The 5,330-nt window shown below is 40.0% G+C and overlaps 1 pseudogene; it reads right to left on the bottom strand.

Annotated features, from left to right (window-relative positions):
* Nucleotides 1–516: 516 nt before the first annotated feature.
* Nucleotides 517–635, bottom strand: LOC118604910 (annotated as a pseudogene).
* Between the last annotated feature and the right edge of the window lie 4,695 nt (nt 636–5,330).

Here is a 5,330-nt window from a genome sequence, read left to right as displayed (position 1 = left end):
CCTTTGTTGAATGTGGTTGGTAGTTAAGCAAGTTTTACATGGTTTCTGTGTTGTAAATTTTGAATATGAATATGAATTTGAAGAGATTCTATCAAATGATTACTTTGGTACTTAAAGATTTTCTTCAGTGTTTTATAGTCAGTTTCTTCCCCCACAACAATGGTAAAAAGAGAACAGGAAGTTCCTGAGGTCTAAATATGTTCCCAACCTTTTCCTTGCCCTGGCACATATGGAAAATGCTTAGGCTGCAAGCAGCCGCTTCCGTCCCTGGGGTGCCTGCCACCCGGTCAGAACATAGTGGTTGCAAAGCACTGGGTAGGCACTGCTCTGCTGTCCAGTTGTATTTCAGGATGGGGAGGGAAAGGGAGGACACAAGGGAAACACATCTGGTTACAAGCCACTGGTGCGTTTATTTATTTAGACTTTTTTTTTTAGGCAAGGCAACCCTTGGTTGACCTCACAGGTTGTAAGGACCTTGTCAGTTTATAATCTCTCTCTCTCTTTTTTTTATTTACATGCCTACGGCACCTGGTCTTCCTAGGTGGCCTTCCATTCCCAGTACTAACCAGGCCCGGCCTTGCTTAGTTCCGAGATCAGATGGGATCGGGCTTGTTCAGGGTGGCATGGCTCTAGACAACCACTGGTGAGTTTAAAGCATAGACTTAGTTTATTGTGTGGAATTGTGGGAGTAAGAGAAATGTGGAGGAATACCATGCTGCCTTCCCAGAGGGGATCGGAGACAGTGGGATTGAGGGGTAGGGTTGGGCCCACGTGTTTAGCGATGAAATGAACTGAAGTAGGAGAAAACGCAGTGACCATGCAGAAGTCCCATTTTATCTTGTGTCTTCTTTCTACAGATGAAATAAAAAATGAACTAGCTTCTTAAAAAGCAAGAGTTCTCCTGTTAAAGGTTTTGTTAATTTGTCCATCTCAGTGTTGGAGAATATTTTGCTTGCCCAAGCTTCCTTGTAAAACTTAAAATTTATAAGTTTGTGCCAAAAATTATTAGCCTCACCATTACTCTTTTAAAAATGTGTTTTAAGTTTTGACATGAACACTTTCAAAATCATGTTCCTTTTCTGCCACTACCTTCCCTCCTCCTCCGCCCTGCCTTCCCATTACTGTTAGTACAACATGAATTTTACAGGACCTCATTCTATGCATTTCCACCAACAAATGCATGTTAAATGCACTAATCTTTCTTTTTGTTGTCTTCGAAGCACTTACGTTATTTATTACTCTTATTTAATCTGGTTTTTAAGTTTTGTGTTTTAGTCTGTTCATAGAACGTATGTACCTTTGCAGCATCCTAACCCAGTGTTTTCCTTAGAGATGATATTTAAAACACGATTGTTTTATTAACTGTAGGACCTGACCTTTGGAAACATGGCCCCTGTCCTGTCCCCCATTGGGGTTTTTAAGTGTTCTTGTGTCTTCCCTGTCTACGCCAAAGTACTAGGTGGATTTAATAGCTCGCTTCCGCCAAATAACAATGCATTGTGCATGTATGGGAAGTTTAGTGGGTCTTGTCCTTACTCACTGGTGGCCTCTTACTACTGGACCCAGACAACTAGCTGGCATTAAAAAGGCCAGGAAGCCTGGTGCTGAGTTCTTATTTTCAGCTTTTCACAGAATGACGACAAAACATTTCTTTCAGAAAGCAAGTAGTATGTAGTAACAGTCTTAGCTATGTTGCCACGGTAACCACAGGTAAGCCATTGTCTGGCTCAGTGTTTCATCAAGGTTATTTTGTCTCCAGGTGAGTCAGTTCTAAATGTTAAATACGTTATCTTTCTGCTTTTAACACTTTCTCAGTACTTTTTTGTTTTAATATATTCTGGATATCATATTTTTAGGGCCTTTATGAAACAAATTGAGGCCCGGAAGTTTGAGTTATGTGTTTTACACCAGACTGGAAGCAGAGCCCAGAGTAAGGTCTGACCAGCAGTCTTGTGCTGTTTTTACAAGAGCACACTGGGTCTGCATTATCTAGTTTTCCTACTGTGGAGAAGGCACTTGGTCCTTCAGATTTCTCTTCAGGTACACATTATGCCACTGGGCCTCAGCCGCTCTGCTTCCCAGGAAGCTGATCACCTGGCGTAAGCTGGATTCATCCATACACAATTGTTAAGGAGCCTAATGTTCATTTTCTATGGTATCCCTGCTCGTTTGTGAGGAGTTCTGATTAAAGTTTTGTTGTTTTAAAAGATGAAGATGAATGCTGGTGCGAGGCAGTGTGCTATGGGGTGTTTCTTCTGAAGAGTCAAGACATGAACTGTAATAATAGCTGTTTATTGAATCATTCTAGACCAGTAGGCTACATATGTAAAAATCAAAAGTAATCTTTATCATATTTTGTCACAATTCCAGTGTAGCCTTATTGGAGCAAGTGGGAGCAAGTGGCACGGTGTTTAAAAAAGAATTTCTTCAGATTTGTCTATTTTTGTCCCAGCTGGAATCATGCCCTTTTGAGTCACAGCTGATGAACAGTGACATCTAGTGGACGGTAAGCAACTTGTTGGGTCAAAGGGAGTATGGTGGGCAGCAGTTAAAAAATTCTTAGTTGATCACTAATATTTAAATACTTTAGTATTTAGAAAATATTCTCATATTCAATAGTAGTTTGTATACATGTACAGGCAAAAAAAAACACCTCAATTTAAATCAGCACGACTGAATACAGTTACCAGATTACTTAATGGATCACCATCTTCTGCCGCTAAAACTGTGAAGAAGCTAGTATAGCCCTCGTGGAAGGAGTAAAGGGCATCAGAGGGTGGGGAGAGAACAGCTTGGACAAAGGCACGGAGTCAGAAGTGCAGAGGAGCTAAGCTTGGTTAGATGGAGGCAAGACAGGAAATTTGGGGGAGGTTCATGTGATTGTCCTGTCATTTCCTAAAAGTGAGGGGCCAGGGTCAGGTCATGGTCTTGAGGAATGGGAAATATGTAGAATGTGCTCTTCAAGTGCAGGATTGCTCAGTAGCCAAAAGGACCCCGGCGAAGCCGATGCCAGTTTTGATGGTTCCTAGCTTCTCTCTTGTAGACATTAAATTGTAAAAAGTGGGAAGAGCACTCCCATCTGACAGGACAGAGGTGAGTGAAGGAAGCAAGCAAGGTTACCAATGAGAATATCTTTAAGGTTACGGTGTCCAGATGTACAGAGAGACAAAGGAGGATAGATTAGGGAGTAAGGTAGGATTGAGGGTCTAAAGCTTTATGAAGTGTTCCCAAAGGGATAATTTCTAGAAAAAGGCAAGAAAGGGAAGCTTGAGAAAGGGGTTCTTGCTTTGACATCTTTATGCTCCCTTGAAGTCAATTACCCAAAGAAAAGTCTTGCTCCTGAGAGTGTGATGAAGTCTCAGGACCTCCATCCACTGCCACCAACAGATCTTTTGTTGGCTTTAGGTCAAGTATTTCCCTTTAGATCAAGTATTTCGAGAAAATGGCTATTCAGGAGGGGCCCGGCTGTTTGAAATATGTTAACCCTGCCACAAAATCCTTTAGTTTGCAGGGTTAAAACTAAAACAAGAAGTTAAGTGAGACAGCTGGGCCATAGACCAGTTTCATCCTTAGCTAGTTTTCTTTCGTTTGTTTAAATACCAACACTGGGTGTCGTAAATTCCATACAGACCTTTGTTTTAGTCGTTAAAGTTGGTTCAGTATAGTACTTGAGGTATTTGTTGAATTTTTGAAGTGCAGGCTCATTTATTAGAAGACTGGCAACAGTGAACAGGCTCATAATGCAAGACAAGGATTTGGACTCAACTGTGGGCTCAGTTTTTCAGTTTAGCTGAAAAATAGCATTGCCTTTCCATGGTCATATGGTAGTAAATCTATTTGTGTGATTATAAAGCTATTAGAAATATTTAGTTTAATTGTTAGGATAACATAATGTTAGTTTAAATAAAACAAAAAGAACATACCAACTTTTATATAATACACGGTCTCTGTAAAGTAGAAAAAATATGTAGAAAAGATTTGTGGGAAGTAAACCATTAACAGTGGTCACCTCTGGGTGGGGTAACTAGTCCCAATTCTTTAAATTTGTTCGTATTCATATATCCTGATAAGTTAGAAAAATAAAGCAATAAAACAAAAATTTTAAAGACTCAAACAGTTTTGACTAGACTCAGTGGTCACCCCTGTCTACGTTTTAAGTAAACCTTTCTCCCCAAACTTCATTTGACAGTTGTGACTCCAAGCACCGAGGCCACAGAAAATGTGTTAAATGCCAGGAACAACACTAGTCATATGACAAGAAGTAAATATCTGACTTGAAAAATCCAATAAACTGCTGATGGTTGGAAATATGTAAAGGGAATACTCAAAACAAAACGTGGGCCCCTAACTTGGCACGCGTGGAGAGACTGTGGTGTACCAACATGTCCTATGCAGTTCCTCAGAGCTCCACTAACTGGATGAACAGCAACTCCCCATGACTATTTCCGGAGTTGGTACATTTTAGAATTCATAACCATTTGTCATTGGGCTCAATCTAAATTGAGTTAATTGCTACTTTCATTTCTCCTCTGGGAGGGAATGTGAGATGATGGATCAAGTCATGTGATAACCAGTTCAACAGATGCGCTAAATTTTTAATGTCCTAGAATTGTTTCTGAAATCCTATGGCTTTGGCCTTAGAAAGCTTTGATTTGAAAAATCTCATACAGTTTGGCCGTAACAATTGTTTTGAAAATACAAATCTGTCCCAACATGAGTAATATATAGGGAACAATTTGAGTCTAATGTGAACTTTGTGTTTGCTTAAGAGGCAATTTTATCTGTAAGGAAAACTTAAAACGCATGCAGAAAACTGCACCACGTCCACAGCTGCTGTTATAACTTTCCCTCTAAGATAACCCTTTTTCCACTGCTTCACATCTCAGTCAGAAGCTGCAACCCGTGTGATGCCCACTTCCAATGCAAACTTGCAGTATTCTCCAGGGTAAAGTGACGTTTTTATTTGTAATCCTTAATCTACTCATTTAATGTATGTAAAGACACTGTATGCCACACATAGTTACCCTTTCCAAAGAACTAGAGGACAAAAATAGGTTGGCTGAAGTTTCAGTTGCCCAAGAAAAGTACCTCAAGTTATCAGTGTCTCTAGGTATCTGATGTGAAAATAATTTGTACAGTAATTCTAGAATATGGGGAGATGAGGCTATACTGCTTTGCCTTTGCCTACACTGCTTTATCTTCGAAATTGTCAACTGAACTCTATCCTTGATAGGGATTTGTCTACTTGACATTCAGAAGCAACTCCTTCCCACCACTCTGCTTCTCTAGAACAAGAGTTGAAGAGTGAATCATTTTGTTAGTCACTTATC

The sequence above is a fragment of the Rousettus aegyptiacus genome, unplaced genomic scaffold (assembly GCF_014176215.1).
Source record: "Rousettus aegyptiacus isolate mRouAeg1 unplaced genomic scaffold, mRouAeg1.p scaffold_m13_p_6, whole genome shotgun sequence".
Taxonomy (NCBI): domain Eukaryota; kingdom Metazoa; phylum Chordata; class Mammalia; order Chiroptera; family Pteropodidae; genus Rousettus; species Rousettus aegyptiacus.
This window is presented reverse-complemented; position numbering and strand designations above follow the sequence as displayed.